At 47.9% G+C, this 23,948-nt stretch overlaps 1 long non-coding RNA gene across 1 annotated transcript; it reads left to right on the top strand.

Annotated features, from left to right (window-relative positions):
* Positions 1 to 2,378: 2,378 nt before the first annotated feature.
* Positions 2,379 to 22,414, top strand: LOC142491151 (uncharacterized). Its single transcript, XR_012800311.1, has 3 exons — positions 2,379 to 2,510; positions 21,335 to 21,434; positions 22,121 to 22,414. It is a non-coding gene; the product is annotated as an uncharacterized LOC142491151 (long non-coding RNA).
* Positions 22,415 to 23,948: the final 1,534 nt, after the last annotated feature.

The raw sequence follows: 23,948 nt of genomic DNA, 5'->3' as shown, positions 1-23,948 counted from the left end.
TGTAAGTGTGTTATGCATGTGCACCGCGCGTGTCACAGGGCGCGAGGGGCGCACCACCGGGGAGACGCTCGGCAGCGTAGGCGGAAGGGAAGGAGAGGCGGAGGTTCCAGGTAAGGCACGGGCTGGGGTGACAGAGGCACGCCGAGGAATACGGGGACCACGGAGGTTAGCGAGTGACCGGGAACGCGTGTGCACAGTGCGGGAGCCGCGCACGTGTCCCGAACGCGCGTCAGGGCGCGCAGACCGTGCCGCGGAGGAACGGCCATGAGAGGAGGATGGGAGAGAGTGAGGACGTAGAGAAGAGGGGTATTTAGGTGTCATGGGAACTGGGGTGACAGGGACACGCTGGGAAGCGTGAGTCCCCCGATCCGTTACACTGACCCCGGCTATCTTTTGACAATCCGCACCTCTCCAACCCTGGCCTCGGCATCCGTACAACGACTACTCTCCTCTCTCCAACCCAGACCACGGCCAATACTACCTGCAACGATCCGTACCTCTCCGACCCAGACCCGGGCAATTATATTGACTATCCGTACCTCTCCAACCTAGACCCAGCTACCTTGACCAACCTACACTCCAGATGTACCCACGCGGCTGGGGGTGGTGTTTTTATCCATCCCCCCCTCGGCCCCGCGGTCACGCCTTGTTTGTGGTGAGCACATCGTGACACAAATACTGTACAGTGAAAAGTGAATTTACAGGGCCCTTACTGGGAGATTATATACCTTGAAAAAGGAGGGAATAGCCTCCCACAAGCTGCTCAATAAGCAGTTGCAGGTGGATTGGCTAAATATATTATTCACACCCTATAGGAGCGTGCTGCTAGGGATTTCATTTGGCCCAACAGAAAATGTAAAACAAATATATATATATATATATATATATTCACCGCGCATCTCCATATAAGGAGCATGCTGCTGGTGAAAGGATTGGCCATACATATGTGAAAAAACAGAAAGTGAATCCCTGTGCTTCTCCCATTGGGATAGCAATAAATGGGGAAATAAATATACATAGTGTAAACTAAAACTGTAAGACAAAGGAGACTTTAGGTTACATCCTTTGATCATATGATGCCATGCCTGCTAACCAACATCAAGGTAAGTCTCAATAACAGGTCCCTATGCTAAATGCATACCAATGTTCTGTGAAATATACCCTGAAGGGGTTAATATACTATGCGTAAGCTTATGTAGCTTAGTTAAAAACAAAAGTTGGATCCCCAGAAACATGTCTGGATTGTCCTAGAGCATCTCCAAAAGCACAAATTGTATATCAAATTAGAAAAGTGTGATTTAGTATAGACCAGTAGGCACTTTCTCGACTATGTCATTTCCCCTGAGAGTTTGAGTATGGACACAGGAACGATTCAAGCCGTCGTGGCATGGCCAATTCCTCAAAATGAGGACATTCATAGATTTGTGAGCTTTTCTAATTTCTAGAGATGTTTTGTTAAATCTTCTCTGGCATTATAGCCCCAATTGCCTGACTCACCTGCATAGAATTCCCATTTGAATAGTCCGAACAAAATGAGGGGAAAAGGGGAGGTGGGGGGGGAAGGGGTACCCTCGCTACTGCTTTCTGGATGAGGCTAATGGAGGTGCTGCTATCAGGGGTAAGGTCAATAGAAGTAAACAGGGAGAGAAAGAACCCCAAGGAGAGCACTCAACCAATATATTAAAGCCTAATGTAACAATAACCTAGTGAAGGTGGGTGGACTATGAGTGAATTAAAACCAGAAACTTTATTAGAGTCTTAACTCTTAATGTTAAAATAATGGGGGAAACACTGTAGGTCAAGTCAATACTTATGAAGCCAGCGTACAGTGAATTAATAATAAAAATGGACAAAATAAACCACAGTAAAGTCTCTATACTGTTAGCCCAGAGTCTGGGATATGGCCGCACAATGCCACTAGTGGTACAGAGTAGATCCTAGGGCAGTGATGGCGAACGCGTGGCACGCGTGCCGGCCGTCTCTGTGGGCACCCCTTTGGATTTCGCCGTCAGGGGGGAGGAAGCCGCTCAATGCACCCGGCGGAGCCTGGTCTCTATGGCAACCGCGTGGCACGATGACGCACCACGAGCGGCCGGTCGCGAAGCGCGAAGGGGGGGGGGGCAGTGACGTAGAAGCTTGGAGGGAGGTGGAATGGAGGAGGAGCCGTTAGGACGCTAGAATGCTAGGCTGCAGGGGATTGGGTGAGAATGCCGAGAGCCGGGGGCAGAGTATGAGCAGAGCACACCACACTACACTACCAGGGAGTAACGGTGCAGGAGATTGGTGGCCATTTGAGGAGGATGGGAGCAGCTCAGCAAGACGGCAGGGGATTGGACAGATTCCGGGTGGGAGGGGCCGCAGTGATCCATGGGATGGCAGTGATGTCACTGACCTGTGACAGTGACTGCCACGAGGAGCACAGGAGGTGTGTCAGACAGTCTGGAGCTGCTCAGAGGCAGAGCTGCTGCTGCTGCACGTGTGACACAGTCTGTACAATAAGTACTGTAAATGTAAGTAGCAACATATATATTTATAATAATGCACAACCATATTTCTGCTTTCCCCTGCTATTTATTTAGCACATTTTTATATTATATAAACAAGCCCCAAGGTCAGGTCAGGAATGACAATGAGGAATGTCCAATTAATGTCTTCATTTTTTATTTAATTTTAATTAATGTCAATAAATTATTTATATAATTTTCTGGGTGTGTGTCTCTGTCTGGGTGTGTGTCTCTGTGTGTGTGTCTCTCTGTGTGTGTGTGTGTGTGTCTCTCTCTCCCCCTCCCTGTCATCCTCTCCATACCTGTCACCTCTCCCTCCCTGCCTGTCACCAAGCTCCCTCCCTCCCTGTCACCTCCCTCCCTGTCACCTCCCTCCCTCCCTGTCACCTCCCTCCCTGTCACCTCTCTTCCTTTCACCCCTCTCCCTCCCTGTCACCTCTCCCTCCCTCCCTGTCACCTCTCCCTCCCTCCCTGTCACCTCTCTCCCTGTCGCCTCTCTCTCCCTCTCTCTCTCCCTCCCTCCCTCCCTCCCTGTCACCTCTCCCTCCCTCCCTGTCACCTCCCTCCCTCCGTCATCTCCCTCCCTGTCACCTCTCTCCCTCCCTCCCTGTCACCTCCCTCCCTCCCTGTCACCTCCCTCCCTCCATGTCACCTCTCTCCCTCCCTGTCACCTCTCGCACCCCCTCCCTCTGTCAGCTCCATCCCTCCCTGTCACCTCCCTCCCCCCTCCCAGTCACCTCCCTCCCCCCTCCCAGTCACCTCCCTCCCCCTCCCAGTCACCTCTATCTCTCCCTCCCTCCCAGTCACCTCTATCTCTCCCTCCCTCCCAGTCACCTCTATCTCTCCTTCCCAGTCACCTCTCTCCCTCCCTCCCAGTCACCTCTCTCCCTCCCTCCCAGTCACCTCCCTCCCTCCCTCCCAGTCACCTCCCTCCCTCCCTCCCAGTCACCTCCCTCCCTCCCTCCCAGTCACCTCCCTCCCTCCCTCCCAGTCACCTCCCTCCCTCCCAGTCACCTCCCTCCCTCCCAGTCACCTCCCTCCCTCCCAGTCACCTCCCTCCCTCCCAGTCACCTCCCTCCCTCCCAGTCACCTCCCTCCCTCCCAGTCACCTCCCTCCCTCCCAGTCACCTCCCTCCCTCCCTGTCACCTCCCTCCCTGTCACCTCTCTCCCTCCCTGTCACCTCCCTCCCTGTCACCTCCCTCCCTCCGTCATCTCCCTCCCTGTCACCTCTCTCCCTCCCTCCCTGTCACCTCTCTCCCTCCCTCCCTGTCACCTCTCTCCCTCCCTCCCTGTCACCTCTCTCCCTCCCTCCCTGTCACCTCTCTCCCTCCCTCCCTGTCACCTCTCTCCCTCCCTCCCTGTCACCTCTCTCCCTCCCTCCCTGTCACCTCTCGCACCCCCTCCCTCCGTCATCTCCCTCCCTCCCTACCTGCCTCCCCCCCTTTCACCTCCCTCCCTCCCTGTCACCTCTATCTCTCCCTCCCTCCCTGTCACCTCTATCTCTCCCTCCCTCCCTGTCACCTCTATCTCTCCCTCCCTCCCTGTCACCTCTATCTCTCCCTCCCTCCCTGTCACCTCTATCTCTCCCTCCCTCCCTGTCACCTCTATCTCTCCCTCCCTCCCAGTCACCTCTATCTCTCTCCCTCCCAGTCACCTCTATCTCTCCCTCCCTCCCAGTCACCTCTATCTCTCCCTCCCTCCCAGTCACCTCTATCTCTCCTTCCCAGTCACCTCCCTCCCTCCCTCCCAGTCACCTCTATCTCTCCTTCCCAGTCACCTCCCTCCCTCCCTCCCAGTCACCTCCCTCCCTCCCTCCCAGTCACCTCCCTCCCTCCCTCCCAGTCACCTCCCTCCCTCCCAGTCACCTCCCTCCCTCCCAGTCACCTCCCTCCCTCCCAGTCACCTCCCTCCCTCCCTCCCAGTCACCTCCCTCCCTCCCTCCCAGTCACCTCCCTCCCTCCCTCCCAGTCACCTCCCTCCCTCCCAGTCACCTCCCTCCCTCCCAGTCACCTCTCTCCCTCCCTCCCAGTCACCTCTCTCCCTCCCTCCCAGTCACCTCTCTCCCTCCCTCCCAGTCACCTCCCTCCCAGTCACCTCCCTCCCTCCCAGTCACCTCCCTCCCAGTCACCTCCCTCCCAGTCACCTCCCTCCCTCCCAGTCACCTCCCTCCCAGTCACCTCCCTCCCTCCCAGTCACCTACCTCCCTCCCAGTCACCTCCCTCCCTCCCAGTCACCTACCTCCCTCCCAGTCACCTACCTCCCTCCCAGTCACCTACCTCCCTCCCTGTCACCTCCCTCCCTCCCTGTCACTCCCTCCGTCACTCCCTCCCTGTCACCCCTCCCTCCCTCCCTGTCACCCCTCTCTCCCTCCCTCCCTTTCACCCCTCTCTCCCTCCCTCCCTCCCTGTCACCCCTCTCTCCCTCCCTCCCTCCCTGTCACCCCTCCCTCCCTCCCTCTCTCCCTGTCACCCCTCCCTCCCTGTCACCCCTCTCTCCCTCCCTCCCTCCCTGTCACCCCTCCCTCCCTCCCTCCCTGTCACCCCTCTCTCCCTCCTCCCTCCCTGTCACCTCTCTCCCTCCCTCCCTGTCACCTCTCTCTCTCCCTTCCTGTCACCTCTCTCTCTCCCTTCCTCCCTCCCTGTCACCTCTCTCCCTCCCTCCCTGTCACCTCCCTCCCTCCCTCCCTGTCACCTCCCTCCCTCCCACCTTCCTCCCTCCCTCCCTGTCACCTTCCTCCCTCCCTTTGGGGGGGGGGCGCATGATTTCTGTTGGCGGCAGTGATGGGGGAGAAGGTAGAGAGAGAATGGGAAGAGGTAGAATGAATAATACAGAATCAATGGTGACACTATTAGATAAATATCATTATAATATTCTTTTTTTAGTAATGTTTTTTGTTGTATTAATAATTTTTTTTGTGTCCCGGTTTTTCATTTTCAAAATCTGGTCACCCTAATAGAGGGGCGTGTGAGGTTTAATTGCAGTGTTGGCACTTTGAAAAAAATAAGTCGTTTTGGTTTGCAGTTTGGGCACTTGGGCTCAAAAAGGTTTGCCATCACTGTCCTAGGGTATTAGTCCAAAAACAGGTAACAGTTAGTATTTAGTTTAAGCTATATCACATGGCGTATATCAGCGTAGAGGTGTCAGTACTGCCTGTAACAGTATACAGGTGTGACTGTTTGTTTCTACACAGTAATATTGTACATGTATAGGTGACACGTCAAACAGAATCATTTATCTGTGCTAATAATGCCAAAAACCGTGCCTGTTTGCAGTGGATCTCTATATATGAAAGCCACTCAGTGTTTGTGCGGTGCATGAGTGTTGTCCCTCAACATAGAACATACACATACATACACACCAAGACAGTATCAGTATTAATCTAAAACAGTACACAGGTAGTGCCTGTTAACATGGGTTGTGGTGGATTCACAAAGTTCATGCACTCACATGCCTGTCAGATAAGTATACAAACTGAGTCAGTATTAATCTAAAACAGTGCACAGGTAGTGCCTGTTAACATTAGTTATAGCAAAGTTATAGCATCGGCAGCACAGCCATACAGCTGAAACTACTGAGGACAGGAGGCGCTCCGACCGCCAGCGCATGTCCCGCCCCTCTGACGTGATGACGTCATCACCTGCTACCGATGCTATAACTTTTAAGCTACCACCAGACGTGCCGTGGCTGATATAAAGAGAGCACCTGGCATGTTGCTGAAGGCGCCCAGCCCCCATATAGGAGGTATGTCTGGTGTCTAATGGACAAAGTATTATGTGATTCCACCTTACACTCCATGTTAACAGGCACTACCTGTGCACTGTTTTAGATTAATACTGACTCAGTTTGTATACTTATCTGACAGGCATGTGAGTGCATGAACTTTGTGAATCCACCACAACCCATGTTAACAGGCACTACCTGTGTACTGTTTTAGATTAAGACTGATACTGTCTTGGTGTGTATGTATGTGTATGTTCTATGTTGAGGGACAACACTCATGCACCGCACAAACACTGAGTGGCTTTCATATGACAGAGATCCACTGCAAACAGGCACGGTTTTTGGCATTATTAGCACAGATAAATGATTCTGTTTGACGTGTCACCTATACATGTACAATATTACTGTGTAGAAACAAACAGTCACACCTGTATACTGTTACAGGCAGTACTGACACCGCTACGCTGATATATGCCATGTGATATAGCTTAAACTAAATACTAACCGTTACCTGTTTTTGGACTAATACCCTAGGATCTACTCTGTACCACTAGTGGCATTGTGCGGCCATATCCCAGACTCTGGGCTAACAGTATAGAGACTTTACTGTGGTTTATTTTGTCCATTTTTATTATTAATTCACTGTACGCTGGCTTCATAAGTATTGACTTGACCTACAGTGTTTCCCCCATTATTTTAACATTAAGAGTTAAGACTCTAATAAAGTTTCTGGTTTTAATTCACTCATAGTCCACCCACCTTCACTAGGTTATTGTTACATTAGGCTTTAATATATTGGTTGAGTGCTCTCCTTGGGGTTCTTTCTCTCCCTGTTTACTTCCATTTGAATAGTCCCCGGAAGCTGATTCGGCATTTGAACGAATGAGGTTGCTCCTGTCCTCGTTCACTAAATCCAGAGCTGCCATTTGTCGTTGAAGTGGATGACTCCGACTCCGCTGTTGGTGCCATTCTTTCACAAAGAACTGGGCCCAAAATGCTCCATCATCCATGCACCTTCTATTCAAATAAGAAAATGTGAATGTGTTACGGTAGACCAGGTATTTACACCTTTTTACCGGGATCATTCACTGAGAAAAACAAGATAGTAAAACGAATTGTAATTTATTCCATAGAAACAGACGTACACACGGGGGATTACAAAATACAGAAGAAAACACACTTACTGGGCGTCTGGGCAACAAAACTGGACTTTCTTAGGTGACATGGCACATAAAACAAAGTCTTTAGGTTGCCCAGGACTGTCCTGGAACTTAAATTGGCATGAAGTTCCTGACGCCACCGCTGTATCAGCTCCAGAGCTGCCGAAATCCCTTGACCAGGAGATAGTACCAGACGTCCTGGTTTTCTTTTTGGCTTGCAATCCCAGCCGCGGCCGCTACATTCTATTTTCAGAACTTGGCCCCGAAAACTGGGACTTTCTCCAAGAGTATCTTTTGGTGATTTCAAATTTGCCGCTGCTGTCTTGGTGCTTACAATCTGAGTGAATATTGTGTCTGGATTAGCTGAGGATTTCTTATAGTATTTCAGAGTTCATTCATGAAATACTCCAGCCAATCCGAGCGTGGAAAGAAGCCTACCAGCCTATCAGAGTGTTGCCAGTCTATCTAAGCCGGGAAAGCACGGATTCAGATTCTGACATGGGCATGCGCCAACCTGGCACCTCTGCCACTTGTCAGTGAAAAGCCACCCAGGGAGTTAGCTTCCTGAAAGTCTGGGGTTTGGCAAATGGGGGTCCAATGACTTCCATTCGTCCCAGGATGTGAGTACTTGAGGCTAACCCTGCTGCCCAAAAAGCTTTCACACCTTGGCAACCTCTGAGACTTTCATGTCCGGGACCCGACAGACCTGGTGGCACCAAGCTTGGTAGCCACATGGTCTCTTGGAACCGTGGACCTGGAAGTCCCCAGCCCATAATACTGTGCACAAGCATATATACCATTAAAACACCATTTAATAAAATATACTTTTCACAAGTCCTTTGGGTAGAATGAAAAAACGTGCAGGTTCATTCTCACGGCTGTTTTCTCTATGTAACTGAAAACCAGACTTAGGTTTCTTAAAAACCGTCGCAACCTCATATACAGTATGGTTGGAGTACCCCCAGAACCTCTATACTGGTTCTGGGTAACCAAGCATTGAACTGGGGATCCCTCTGTTAGTGGGGGAACCGCGGTACCATTCGGGAGATACTTTACACCCCTATGCCCCGCTTATCTTTCTGGTCTGTGCTGAAGCAGGGAGTCCTAGCAGTGAGTTGCAAAAGCGTTTGCAGAGCAGGATTTTGACTGGAGCTTTGTGCCTACATGTATCTGGGCTGCCTGACCTGACTCCCTGGTACATTATTGGGGCGCCCAGAAACGCTGGACCCCGACTATCTAAGCACAATCTGATAAGACTTTCTCTGCAAAATCCACCCTGAAACTCACAGCCTAGCAATGTCTGCTTCCTGGCAACCCATGAAAGGTGAAACAAATATACATTCTATATTGTTGCACAATTACATACATTGCAGATACAATAACCAGGTTCAAGAGCTGGCACTCTAAAACCCCAAATATGGATCAGAGGTAACCAGCCGGGCATAGTACCTTTATTGATTGCCTGGTTACCCCTCACCGTCACAGAAGGGCACTCCTATAGTGAAGTGGACTGATAAAGTGCAAACAATAAACCAATATAAAAATCAAAACTGTGGAATTAAATGTAATCACAAAATATCAAGTGTGTCAGGGTCTCCTAGACCTCCTGCCTAGCCATAGTTCTTCTTTGTCCACCGGGTGTGCTGCTGCCTTCTGTTTCCTCTGGGTTCCTCTCTGTCTGTCTGTCTTTCTTCTTGTTGCTCCTCTCTCTGTCTTATAGCTCTGCTTCCTGTCTGTTTCCTTTGCCTTTGCTTGAAGTCAGACTCCTATGCACATGCCTCTGATCCTGATCTGTTTCTGTACCTGTACCTGTATTATAGAAGTTTGTTCACAGTAAAGCCCTTGCTGGTAATCTGGCTTGTCCCTGTTTGTTCCTGTTCTCAGTCCCTGCCCCCAGACCTGTCCTTGCTCCCCTGTCCTGTTCCAGTCGCCTCGTTGCCGACCTCTGCTTGTTTCCTGACTTCGCTACCTGCCGCCTGCCTCGGACCTCTGCTTGTACCTGACTTCGCTACCTGCCGCCTGCCTTGGACCCCTGCTTATGACCCCTAATACGCTCGTGCTGTTCCGGCCACCGAGATCCTACCCGCCACAGGAGTCCCCCGTAACAGAAAGCAAAGGCCACTTCTGGACCTCGCTGGAACAGATTCTTCTTCTGCCTGCACCTTTCCTGCCTGCTGCAGCAGACCACATCCGCATGGTTGAAGATAAGTACTTTCGTTTCTTTTTTGGAAATCCCAGTTGGGAAGGGTTTTTTTTGCTGCTAAGTGTTCTGCAAGAATTATTGCGTTCATAACGAAAAAACATTTTTGCTGAGACTAGAACTGTTGCTGCAGAGACTAGTGCGCCTTTCTTTGAGATTTTTCTTTTGTGCAGTGCCTGGGTTAACCCTTGCAGTACCTGTTGCCACCTTTTTAGACTCTGACTTTTCATTCCCTGGACAAGGCTTGTCTCTGCATCCCTGGTTGGACCACTGCTGTTCACAGGGTTCCCATTTCAAAAGACTAGAGTGCTTCCATTATTTTGTTACTGCATACTGTGATTTTTCCTGCAATCTGTACTTCTTCCTATGATTGGTTCTAAGGTTTCAGATTTAACTGCAAGGTTCTCTGTCTGTATGATATCCCTACGCCTGATTTCTAAAGTTTCAGATATAACTACAGGTTTCTCTGTCTAAGTTTTTTCCTTGCATTTATAAATCTCCGTGACTGATGCTAAAGTCTCAAAAGGTCAGCTCTCCTATCTTGTGTCTCTTTGTGTCTAATATTCCTGTTGTTCATTCTAATGCTTCTGTTTTAAAGACACATTTTCTGCATTACTGGTTTCTTGGGAAGTTTGGTTTCCCTACAGTATGTCGGAAGTTATGGCTCCCACTCTGAAAACAGTCTTGAGCAGTAAATGTGAACACAGTACCACTGATTCTTCAGAACTTCTCAAAGCAAGGAAGAAGAAGAAAAAGAAGGGATGTATTACTGTGGAAGTTGAAACTAAGGATGAACCTTTAACCCCAGAGTCTTCATTTGATGAAAGAGATATGCTGCAGCTTAAGGCAACTCACAGATTTATCCCAAGAATAGTGGAAGAAAAGAACGATGTATTTAATCCAGGAAAAGATGCCCTAGCTCAGACACTTCAATCTGCACGAAAAGAGATTGATTGTCTTCATGGACGTTTAGTTAAAGCGCAAGAAGCCAAGGCTGCACTACAGAGCTGTCTATCCTCAGCAATTGCTAAGTGTGTTCTCCAGGAAAAAGAAAAGCACCAGTTGGAGAGTGACCTGGATGTCATGTCAGGTGAGCTGGAGAAGGCATATGCTGATGCTGCTGAGAATCGGCACCTTGCTTCTAAAAGTAACGAATTCCTGGAAATCTCTATGAAGGAAATTGACAGGCTTAATACAGAGCTTAAAGTCTCCCAGGAGGAGATTTGCTACTTCAAAAAAGAGATGGAAGTCGTTCGGGAGGAGAGATGCTTTTTGAAAACAGAGATACGTTCTATGAGAGACGCCTCCGAAGAGTTAAATAGTAGGTTTGAAACTATAAACCAAATGAGTAAGAACTTCTCTGTCCAAGCCAGTGAAGGAGATAAAAGACTCCATGAATCAGAAGAGGAGAACAGACTATTGATAGAAGAAAAGTCAAGGATGCAATTAGCGCTGGAAAAAGAAGAGGGTGACTGGGAAAAAGAAAAATATCAGTTGGAGAATGACAGGGTGATCTTGTCAAGTAAGCTGGAGAAGGACTACGCTGATAATGCCCAGTACCAGAGTTTCATGGCTCAAGTTGGCGCAAACCTGGAAGCCTCTGAGGAGAAGAGTTGCCACTTCAACACAGAACTATGTTCATTGAGAGAGATCTTCGAAGGGTTAAATAGCAGTTTCGAAATGGTAACCCAAGAGTGCAAGAATCTCTATGCCCAAGTCAGTGAAGGAGATAAGAAACTCCTTAAATTAGGAGAGGAGAAGAAACAGTTGGCCCAGGAAAAGTTAGACATGCAGACAGCACTGCAGAATGCAGAGAGAATGCTGCAAGAAGAACGTGTCTCCCTGGAGCGGCGCACACAAGCAGAAAATATGCTGCAGAGTCAGCTGCAAGAACTGTGTATACAACTGCAGGACATGAAGGAGAAATGGGTGAATGCTGAAGAAAAGCAGCGAGTTCTGCAGGAAGAAAGTTTCCAGACTGCCTACAAGATAAAGATGCTGCAAGAGTATTTGAGTACCCAGTGTGTCCCCAAAGAACAGCATGAAAAGCTGAAGGTCACACTGAGCATAACCAGAGCCTCGCTGGAGGAGGAGCTTAGAGCCCAGGTAACCCTATATGAGAGGGAACACAAGGCGGTCCAGAAACTGAAACAAGAGTTGGAGGAGCAGAGACACTGCTCCATCTCTAACAGTCAGTACACCCAGGAGAAAGAGACCTGGAGAAGGCAGACAGCTGAGACCTTGACAAAGGAATTGTCAGAGCTCCAAGACGTAATGAGGGATGCATGGAAGCAAGCTCAAAATGATCACAGTAAAGAGATGAAAGCCCTGAGTGGAACATTGCAAAATGCACTCAACCAGGGGTCTCTCGCTGAGGAGTGGAAATTGCAGCAACGCCTAAAGATGGAAGAGCTAAAGCTAACAGCTGAACACACATCTCAGCAACTCACAGCGCTGCAGGCGCAGATCACTGAGCTCAAGACACAGCTTGCCAAAAAGGAGGAGAGAGAGAAGGTGTCCGTCTGTCAAGTGGCTGGCCTGACACTGCGCTATGAGGTCAAAATGGCCGATGCCTGCAAATTATTGGACCATACAGCCAGTGATAAGGTCTGGCTGCAGCTGGAGCTGGACAAGGCCCGGGAGGCGTACCGACAGCTGCAGATCAGAAATGAAGAAGATGAAACATATTTAAGCCTTGTTCCAAGTCAGCTGGGAGAGATGGAGTCGCGACTCAACTCCAAAGAAGCTGAACTGACAACCGCCTTGAGTGGGAAAAGAAGTGCAGAAGGACAGCTTCAAGAGCTGAAAACTCAAATAGCTGGTCTTTCATTGGTTGATGCCACGAAACGGCAGTCGCAAGAGGAGACCATGGTGAGCCAACTCTGTGTCCCCACTAACTCATGTGGAAAGGCTGCACCCATCCTTGATGCCCACGTTCCTGATGTCTCTGCCCCTGCTTTTGGGTTGAACGCACCCATTCGGAGGTTCCTTGCAGCACCCAATGTACGTGTGGAGTACCCTCTGCCCACTGACAAGCCACCAGAGGTGGGCCACCTTGAGTCGCCTTTCCATCAAGGCCTCCGGGAAGAGCCTGGAGGATCGTCCGGAGAACGCTCTTGAGAGTGGGGAGTAATGTCAGGGTCTCCTAGACCTCCTGCCTAGCCATAGTTCTTCTTTGTCCACCGGGTGTGCTGCTGCCTTCTGTTTCCTCTGGGTTCCTCTCTGTCTGTCTGTCTTTCTTCTTGTTGCTCCTCTCTCTGTCTTATAGCTCTGCTTCCTGTCTGTTTCCTTTGCCTTTGCTTGAAGCCAAACTCCTATGCACATGCCTCTGATCCTGATCTGTTTCTGTACCTGTACCTGTATTATAGAAGTCTGTTCACAGAAAAGCCCTTGCTGGTAATCTGGCTTGTCCCTGTTTGTTCCTGTTCTCAGTCCCTGCCCCCAGACCTGTCCTTGCTCCCCTGTCCTGTTCCAGTCTCCTCGTTGCCGACCTCTGCTTGTTTCCTGACTTCGCTACCTGCCGCCTGCCTCAGACCTCTGCTTGTTTCCTGACTTCGCTACCTGCCGCCTGCCTCGGACCTCTGCTTGTACCTGACTTCGCTACCTGCCGCCTGCCTTGGACCCCTGCTTGTGACCCCTACTACGCTCGTGCTGTTCCGGCCACCGAGATCCTACCCGCCACAGGAGTTCCCCGTGACAAAGTGACAAATGATGGTATAAAAAAAGAATATGTGTGCTGAATGGGCTACACATGAGAGAACCTACAGTTAAAAGTCCCCACCATTAAATAGGCTCAGAAATGAATTGGCTCCTTCCGCATTTCAGCGCTGATAAATCCGGTGTCCTTCAGATTAGAACTCCCAGAGTCCCTTAAAGTACAACCAGTCTTTCACGCTTCTCTACTGAAACCATTCAGGGAGAATCCTTTTCCTGGATGCAGCCTACCTGCTCCCGACCCTGTCCTGGTAGATAACGAGGAAGAGTTCATTGTGGAACAAATGTTGGACTCCAAGTTGCACCAAGGAAAACTCTAATATCTGGTCCACTGGGTGGGCTATTGTCCAGAGAAGAGGTCCTGGGAACCAGAAGATTTTATACATGCTCCACGATTGGTCAGGGGCTTACACCAAAGATATCCAGACAAGCCTAAAGAAGGATCATCCGGGGAATGCTCCTGATAGAGGGGGGGGAGTAATGTCAGGTTTTTGCTTGAAGTCCTGCTCCCAGCTCCAGTTCCTCCACTCATCCACTGGGACTGCTGCTTCTCTTGTTAGTTCTGTCAGATAACCTTCCAGACTCTGAAACCTGATACGCTGCACCTGTCTGCTGTCTCTCAGCCTGCCATATATAAACCTCCCCTTACGCGACGGTGCAGGTTCTCTAACTAATCTTGAACTATAGGGGTGGGCCGAGAGACGGGCGTTTGGATCCTGCTGCTGATTTTCCAAGCAGCCAAGATGGGTGAAAACATGTCCTAGTTGTTCCTAGAAGCCAGACAAGATATGTTGCAGGGAAGCAATCTGCTGGGCCAGGATCAGTTCTGTTCCCGGCGGGATCCATGATAAGTCCTGTTTATTCTGGAAAGGGGAGATCTATGGCAGGAGTGGATCCCCAGTTGCAGAATGGCAGGCAGTAAAAAAAGCGTAGTTGTGGTCTAGGGCAGGCGCAAAGTTTCATAGTCAGGGTCACGGGCAGAGGTTCAGAGGCAGAGTATCAGTGTCTGGTCATAGGCAGAGATCAGCAGCAAGGAGGCAAGAACAGGACAGGACGAGGGAACCAGACTGGACCAGGGAACGGCAGCAAGGGAACAGTAACATGATAACAGCAACAAGGGAATAGCAAACACAGCAACAGAAGGAACCACACAGGTGCTGGCATAACAAGTATAAGCAGAAACTGATAGACATTAATTTTTTTCCTTTGGGCCAGTTATCTGGTAGTCATGAGATGAGGTAGAGAGGCTTTCTACCTCTCCCTCAGTTCCTATACAAGATATGTGGCTGTGGTTGAAGAGGACATCGATGATAATGTCCTTGTAACCAGTGTACATAATACGTGTTTCTTCATGTAGGCACTTGAATTCAGTGCGGTTTAGTCGCTCGTGGTGGACTTTTTCGAAGCACCGCTTTTCCATGATGTGCTTAGCTTCCTCCACTCTGCAGAGGACTTATCGCTCAAGTTCCTTTTTCCATTTTACCATGTCCTCTTTTATTCGCTTGGCAACGAGTATTTTCCCGTGTCGTGTGATTTCCCCCCCCCCCCCCTTCACTAGGGAGAACACTGGCGTCTGGTCCAGTATCATTGATCCTGGGTGGTTCAACCATGGCGGAGTTTTATCAACTCTGATAGACCCCCGTGGTATCTCTGTGTGGTAATTGGAAGACATCTTCCTTGGCCTCTTTCCCTTACAAAGATGAGTGAACAACTAGTGTTGTATCTTTAGGGTTGTGATCACAGATACAGTTCTGTCTCAATCAAGCCAAAGACTGAATCTATAAAGTGGCTATTTTTATTGTGAGGAATCTGGATTGGGCCATGTGGGCACGGTAGCATGACTGGATTTGTATTGCACTTCTCAGTCGTAATTCGGTTTTCCTTTCCTGAATTTTATGGAAAGCCGATTGTAGCACTCAGACGGCATTGCGGATGAGCTTATAGCAATACACAGGTTACTTGTTTGTGACGTATGACCTATATCGGAACTGAGTCATACAAGCAGATTCCTTCATTTTCCTGTAGCATCTTTGCTGCAGACGCTTCCTAACATTTGACTGCATCACAATTACACATTGCTTCAAATGTTCATAATTCTATCTCTGTCGTTGCATCCCATATTGACTGGAGAAGGCAGGCTGCTTTATTCTGGAGATAAAGCTGACGAGCTTTCATTCTTTTATAGGCAGCCTGTATAATGAGCGCTGCAGAACGTTTGTGCAGATACCTTTCTCTCTCCAACCTTTCTTGGATAAGAGTTCTGTAGTATTTCTGGAGTGTTAAAACGCTTCTCTTCTTTCTTTCAGAGTTGGCTTTGATCTGAGAGAGTTCCAATTGAAGACATAGGGATTTGCTCTTTTCCTGCGGCAATGCGCCCTCTGTTTCTTCTAGTGCTAACTGTACTTCCAACTTTTCTTGTTGGATTTGGTTCTTCACGTTTTTTTCTTCATGAAGCGTTTCCTTTCCTTCACCGACTTGATCAGTAAGATATGAAACCTCTTCTGTCAGATTTCTGTTCTCTCCTTAGACAATCACAATAATATTCGGGACCTTTCCGAAGTCATCCTTCAATTTACACACCTCTGTACTGAGACTTCGAGTTTCATGGTGCAAGACTTCTAGCTCTGTATTGATAGTGTGAAGCTCCTTCTGAGAGACTTCCAGATCAGTACTGAGACTGCAAACCTCTTTTTGAGAGACTTACAGCTCTGTACTGAGACTGCAAATCTCCTTTTGGGAGACTTCCAGTTCTGCACCGAGACTGTGAAATTCCTTTTTGAGAGATTTCCAGTTCTGTGCTAAGACAGCTGATCTCCTGGCAAGAGACACCCAACCCTATGTGGAGAGTATGAACCTCTTTCTGAGAGATTTCCAGCTCAGTACTGAGACTGCAAATCTCTTCCTGAGAGACTTCCAACTCTGCACGGAAGCTCTGAAACTCCCTTTGAGAGATTTTCAACTCTGTACTGAGATTGTGAGACTCCTGGGAGTTCCAGCTCTGTACTGAAACTGAGGGCTGCCTTCTGAGCCTCCTCATACCTCTACTTCCTGTCAGCAATAACTTCGTCAGAGCAGCTCTGTTTCTTGACCGTGCCGCTAATAACAGCATTTGCCGTCTTCAGTTCAGTCGTCAGGTCTTCAAAGTCACTACACAAGTGACACTCCATGTTTATCACAGGCCCACAGTCAAATGCGAGTGTGAGCAGACCACTCTGTAGCTTGACGTTAGCGTCTATCTCCATTTCCAATCATTCATGGAGGAGATCAGAGTCATGTCTAGTTTTCTGCAGGGCATCTCCAGGATTTGTCAATGGATCATCACTTATTGGTTCTGGCTCCGCTTCCCTAGTATTGTTTGTTGTATGTATGTATATCTTTATTTATATAGCGCCATTCATGTACATAGCGCTTCACAGAGGTAATACATGTGATAATCATATAAATACCAAATAATACAAATAAAAGTGACATTTAGGTGTTCTGGTAAGTGTTTCTCCAAGGAACCAAGGTATAGTACAGTATCAGCCACGGAGCTACTCATATGCTTCGTTAAGGAGGTGTGTTTTAACATGGGTCTTAAAGGTGAATAGAGAGGGTGCTAGTCGGATATTGAGAGGAAGGGCATTCCAGAGGTGTGGGGCAGTCAGTGAGAAAGGTTTAAGATGGGAGAGGGCTATAGGCACAAAACAGGTAGGGAGAAGACATCCTTGAGCAGAACGCAATAGTCAGGATGGTGTCTAGCGAGCAATTAGGGCTGAGATGTAAGAAGGGTCAAAAGAGTGTAAAGCTTTAAAAGTGAGGAGGAGAATTTAGTGTGTGATACGGGATTTGATAGGAAGCCAGGAGAGGAATTTTAGCAGGGGAGATGCTGAGACAGATTTAGGAAAAAGTAGAGTGATTCTGGCAGCAGTGTTAAGGATAGATTGTTGGAGATAAGCAAGAGGCAGGAAGGCTGGACAGCAGGAGCTTACAGTAATTGAGACGGGAGAGAATGGGGGCCTGTGTCAAAATTTTAGCAGTCGAGCAACAGAGGGTTTCTCATGTCAGAACCGAGCAGACACTTCTTGGGGGTCTACAACTTTTGCATTGGGCCCTCTGGAGATTCCGCCATTCCCAGGGTGAATCTTCCATTCACTCTATGCTGCAGGACATCTCAGCTAATTTCTGATGTCGCAGGGTCATCTGCGGGCGTCTGAAACTTCCATAGGTAAGCTGAGAACCGCTTTTTCTTTCTTTCCTCTTTACTTTACTATATGATCAATAACCGTGTAGAGCGCCGTAACGTTGCTGATGACCCATATATATTCAGGTTTATGCTCAGAACCTTTTACGCAACTGTCCATTTGCAGCTATGCTATGTTTAGTGCAGAGTAGCAACAGTGGCATCCCATGCTATCAGATCATCAACACATCTCTTTACTATTTGACCACATATGAGGGCTAAGTGAGATAGTCATATTTCTATTTAGAAATCCCTGACCTGTTTAGTACTGATATCCATTATACTATTAGTTATCCATTTACACATTCTGTTTTCTTTCCCACCACATAATTATTCCAAATGTAGACATCTCCGGATCTGATATTTTTTCTTCTAGAGACTTGCTTCCACTGAGATAATTGTTTAATTAATTGATTGTTTACAGTTGACCACACTGTGATTTGTTCATACGGTTAATTTTACATAGATAACATAGTTTTTTGTTGTGCAACATGTACTTAAACTCTAAGGACCATTAGTATATAGAGAAACTTGAATGCTGCATTTTTATCACCATCTCCATGGACTACAAAGGGCTACACAGATTGACTATTTAAAGATGGGTCAATCCCTCCCACCATAGAAACCCCATAAAGAAGCGACATCCATCACCAATCACGTAGGTTTAAGGGTTAACAGCATAGACTCACCTGGAGGTCCGATGACTCACATTGCATCAGTGTGTGACGACAGAGAAACGTCGTGCCAGAGACGAGGCCACAAGAGAAACGACTGAGACGCCAAGTTGCAGGACTGCGGCCACACTGCAGATTGAAGCTCTTGCAGCTTCGGTTTCACGGGAATATCATGGGTGCTCACCAGAAACGGACAGGACCGCGAGGCCGAGGTGGGGATACAGGTAAACCACCGCCCTACAGCCACGTGGGCGGGTCCGGTAAGCAGAGTATTAGTGGATAGCCTGGGTCAGGGCAGGAGAGAGAGGAACGTAGAGGTACTTGCCGGAATCAGGGTCGGAGAGGTCAAGAGTAGTCAAGAGTAGTCGAAGTCCAATGCCAGGGTCGAGGAGAGGAGAAGGTAGAAGTCCGTAGAGCGAGCCGGGGTTCAAGGGTGCCAGAAGTCAGGAGTCCGGAAAATAAGCAAGGGTCTGTAACAGAACGACAAGAGCAGGCTGCGAAGTAGCTTGTAGCAAGCACAACCAGAGATTGACTATGCTCAGCAGTCAGCTCAGGGCTTGTTGCACTATATACAGAGAGTAGCCAATGGGAAACTACCAGCAGTGAGGTCAGATGTAGGTAGAGCGCTGGTAGGCTGAGGCTGGATGCAGGGCAGGTGTGGGAGGATCAAAATCATTGGAAGCAGTGGGTATGGACATACATGTGAGCACGCGCACGACACACGCGGAGGAAGGAGGAGCGGGACCATGCCGCGAAGGCAGTTGCGAGACGTTGACGCGTGCAGGGGTCTGCCTCAGCGGTGCGCACGTCCAGTAGGTGACAGGCGGAGGGAGGAGGTGATGCGGGGCTGGATCTTGCGCACCTCCGCAGTGGAGGAGACGGGCGTCGGAGCTGAGGGCAGGGACGCTGCAGCAGGTAGGAGACGTGGCACCCTTACAGTACCCCCCCCCCCCTTCAGGGTCGGCCTCCAGATGATACATACAAGGCTTAAGAGGAAACTTAAGATGAAATGCCCGGGTCAGCCTGGGAGCATATACCTGGTCCTGCGGAATCCAGGACCTCTCTTCGGGTCCAAAACCCCTCCAATGTACCAAATATTGAAGTTCTCCTCTAGAGATCCGAGAGTCCAAGATAGACTGTACCTCAAACTCCTCTTGTCCGTTAACCAGTCTGGGATGGGGTGTGACATGGGGACCCTGAGGATTAGGTATGAATGGCTTGAGTAGGGAACAGTGAAAAGTAGAGGGAATCCTCATAGTAGTAGGCAATTTCAGACGGTAGGTGACAGGATTAATTCTCTCCAATATTAGAAATGTCACAGGAATATCACGGGTGCTCACCACAAACCGGACTGGACCGCAAGGCCGAGGTGGGGATACAGGTAAACCACCACCCTACAGTCGCGTGGGCGGGTCCGGTAAGCAGAGTAGTAGTGGATAGCCTGGGTCAGGGCAGGAGAGAGAGGAACGTAGAGGTACTTGCCGGAATCAGGGTCGGAGAGGTCAAGAGTAGTCGAAGTCCAATGCCAGGGTCGAGGAAAGGAGAAGGTAGAAGTCTGTAGAGCGAGCCGGGGTTCAAGGGTGCCAGAAGTCAGGAGTCCAGAAACTAAGCAAGGGTCTGTAACAGAATGACAAGAGCAGACTGCAAAGTAGCTTGTAGCAAGCACAACCAGAGACTGACTATGCTCAGCAATCAGCTCAGGGCTGGTTGCACTATATACAGAGAGTAGCCAATGGGAAACTACCAGCAGTGAGGTCAGATGTAGGTAGACCACTGGTAGGCTGAGGCTGAATGCAGGGCAGGTGTGGGAGGATCAAAATCATTGGAAGTAGTGGGTATGGACATACATGCGAGCGTGCGTGCGCAACACCCACAGAGGAAGGAGCGGGACCACGCCGCGAAGGCAGTTGGAAGACGTCGGCGCGTGCGGGGGTCTGCCCCACCAGCGCGCACGTCCAGCAGGTGATGGGTGGAGGGAGGAGATGATGCGGGGCCGGATCCTGCGCGCCCCGGCAGTGGAGGAGGTGGGCGTCGGGGCCAAGGGACGGGACGCTGCGGCAGGTAGGAGACGTGGCGCCCTTACATTCGAAGATGCGTGGAGACGTCCGGCGGCGGGTCTGCGGTGCAGTACACAGTTTGGCTGTGGTCCAGGATCCCTTTGAGACTTATATGCCTATTTTTCATGAATATCTTGAGAGTAGAATTCTAATTTTACTCCTCAATGACAATAATACATTTGATACTTTTCTATCACTATTTGGTCTTCATGATTAACTGTGTACATCTATGGTAGCCATACACAATCCCCACAGATACTTGTTCCTGACATATTCAGGCTAGGAACAAACAGTGTGGTTATCAGCACTATTATCCTGTACATCCTACAGTGTTGCACTATGTATGTTCTTTTTTTCTTTTCACACATGCATTCTATTTGATCCCGTTGACGAACAGAGGATCGACATCCATCTGATCCTTCTACAGTTTGGGTTATACTCATTACTGGTTTGATCCCACGCTCTCTGGAGTACCTATCATTGACATTCAAACATTAGCAGCGCTGAATGAGTCCCATTTTTCCACATACATTTTTCTGATTTCTAAGACTAATCAGTGCACTGTATAAGACGGCTACTATTTGGATTAATAGTCGCACCCATTTGTGTTCACTTTTTATATAATATGTTTTAGTACATTACATGAACTTGTTTTTTATGTTATATTATGAACACACCAGTTGCATCTCATTAGAGAGATTAGTAGGCCTATACACAATTTTTGTTATATAGGTACCGTAACTGCATTTAATGAACAGTGGGGTAAAAGCTCTCTGGATTTTTATTTCTAGAAAGATTTAGAAAACTGAAAAAATTATAGGTTTTCTAAAATAAATACTTTAAAAAATATATATAGTAGAATTGTAGGTTTATAAATAAAAAAAGAGGAGTCATCTAGGTATGAATATAAAAATAAGTAATGGTACTCCATGGTCCTTAGTACCATCACACTTCGAGTCGTGGCTGCTCTTTTTCCTGCTATCGTCTGCCCCAATTTTCTATCTGTTTAATCACTGAAGCCAAGTAAGTTGGGAATATATTGATATAATGTAACAGCTGCTATCCTTCTTACATTGGTCCAGATCCACAGAGGTTTGTAATTCAAGGCGATAACCTAAGTGTAAAGCAAAAGCAGAAGATCAGTAGCACAGCAGCCCCTAATTGATGCAGAACTCACCAGAGGTAGGTAAATTAACCTAAGTGTGTTTGAAGAAGCATATAAATCACTTGGTACTTAACAAAAATAGACTCTCTCTCCTCCCCCCTCATATCTCAATCTCTCCTCCCCCTCATGTCTCTCTCTCTCTCTCCTCCCCCCTCATCTCTCTCTCATATATGGGGGGGAGTAATGTCACCTTTATGTAAGACAGGCGTAATGCAATGTTATATGTAGTTTATGCTAGGCAGTGCTAACTTAACATGGCGTTAGGTCTGTGCTTACAAAATATACAACAGCCAATGTTTTTGCATAGAATTATCTTTGTGGATATGTGTCCAGCTCAGGGAAAATAACGTTTGTTAATGATTTTGATAACATCACGTTATTAGCATTGAGTTACCGGAAACTGTGGATCTGGGCAATAGAAGGGATGTTTCCACCAAAATGGTATTATCATTATTAAGTGAATGACCATCATAGTGTAAGCTCATTAGAGCAGATACTTTGTTACCTATTGTAGGTGCTCATGTTGTAATATTTTTGTACAATATGTTTGTACAGTATGTTATTTTATTCTTTGACCCGTTATACTGTGCTTCGTTGGAACCTTCTCACTAATAATAAAAATGTATATTTATAAACCTCCATTAACTCTTTCTACCAGCAAAGATACAATAACTCATAAGTGTGTTTGCATTCCCCAAACCAGCATCATTCCCCCCATTGTCACGTCATGCAGTGGTTAAGCGGCTGGCGAAGGTTCTGGGTAGTGACTTGCAAATGTGCATCCGGCGTGCGCTTGTCACTTAGGGGGTTGCTTTCAGTCATCCAGCAGTTCATCATCTCCTGCATCTACGGAGCAAGATCGTTATTGTGGACAACACATGTGGACATACTGGATTGACGGTGATATTGATTTTCACAAATGCCTATATTTTTCTGACTCTTGTGAGTGTGATTCCTTTCCCCCTCCCCCTTTTCCCTCCCTCTCCTTACCTTTCCAATAAATGTTATCTTTTTATGCTATGGGGTGTGCGCTCTCTCTTCTCTTTTTCCTCCAGGCCTAATTTGGATGTGGTTCATCCTATTAAGAGAAGCCTTGGACCCCCCCCCCCCCCCAACTGGAAACAACTATCCAATACTCGTTGGACTTTATTTAAGGATTGGTTCTATATTTTCCTTTTTTTTCATTTATCACTGTATAAGTATTTTTGTATAGATAGCATCTATGTGTCACTAATCACATATATTCACTGATTCTGTGTGTAGCCCTCAGACCCCCCCCCCCCCCGGTCGCAGATCGGATCCCTTAGGGTGTAGTAAGGTCTGGCTACATGTGTCTAGGTGGTGCATACCTGCTGGTAACAGGAGGGCCTGAGTCTCCCGCGATGGTGTGGGGGAGTACAGGACCAGGTTTCTGGGGTTCTTGCCTTCATCTGATCTCAATGGTGCAACGCCTCCATCTCTGTGAAGCCCCAGGGATATGGGGTGGAACCCTTACAGAGAATTCCCACTCAGGGATGAGAGATTCCAGTCTGAGTCAGGTCTTAGTTAAAATCAGCAGCAGCTCTCTTTATTGTTCACACAGCAGAGTAGCAACCGCAACAACAGCAGCATGCTTTATAGCAGGTACAGGGTCTTCTCTCCCTCCAGACTGCACACCCTCAGGATGGTCTCAGGGTGCTCACTGTATCCCTGCCACCACCCCAAGCCACGGGCGCTCAGGGTGGGGCTAGCTCTTCCCTCACCCCCTATGCAGGGTGAGAGGCATTGGTCCACCGTAGCTCTATCAGCTCTAATCAGGGCATGCCTGATTTCCTCCAACTGTATCACACTAACAGGAACTCTCTCTCAGAACTGACACTCAGACTGACACACTAAATAGACTGTGCACTGCCCTTTATGACTTTGGCAGGCCCCTCCCCTAGGTCTCTTGCTTTAGACACAGTCAGGTGGCCTACCTCCACCACTTAGGGCAGGGCTTGAAGTGGGGGAAACCCATGATAACTACTGGCAGCCTGCCCTTAGCAGGGCTTATACCAGTAGGAGGATAAATATATAGCCCTATTTCTTACCAGGGCTACATGTGTTTAAGAATTTAATTCTAATTTTATTACACATTATTCATTAATACATTTCACTTTTTTCACCTAAATTATTATAATTAGATTTAAAACACATTGCACAAATTGGCGCTACTTTATATGTTTGTTCATATATATAGATATAGATATATAGATAGATAATTTCCGTTTAAAAAAAATATTATTTCATATTTTGTGTAAGAAAACAACTATTATAAGAAAGTGGATTCTTCATATGATATACTATATAGTTCCGATCTCTACATAAAACTCAAGGTAGTACTGCAAGAGTTTAAAGGCAATAAGGAAGGAAATAACTTCAGCATTTTCCTTGTGCAAATATTAATTATATAATCGTATAACTATAGTAGATGCATGGTCCAGTTTTTCAGATGTCAAGGACACTTTGTTTTGAAACAATTAAGGATGATATCTTTGTCTTTATCATTGTCT

This window comes from Ascaphus truei, chromosome 3 (genome assembly GCF_040206685.1).
Source record: "Ascaphus truei isolate aAscTru1 chromosome 3, aAscTru1.hap1, whole genome shotgun sequence".
In the NCBI taxonomy this organism is placed as follows: Eukaryota; Metazoa; Chordata; class Amphibia; order Anura; family Ascaphidae; genus Ascaphus; species Ascaphus truei.
Note: the sequence above shows the minus strand (reverse complement) of the source record. Positions and strands in the feature narration are given on the sequence as shown.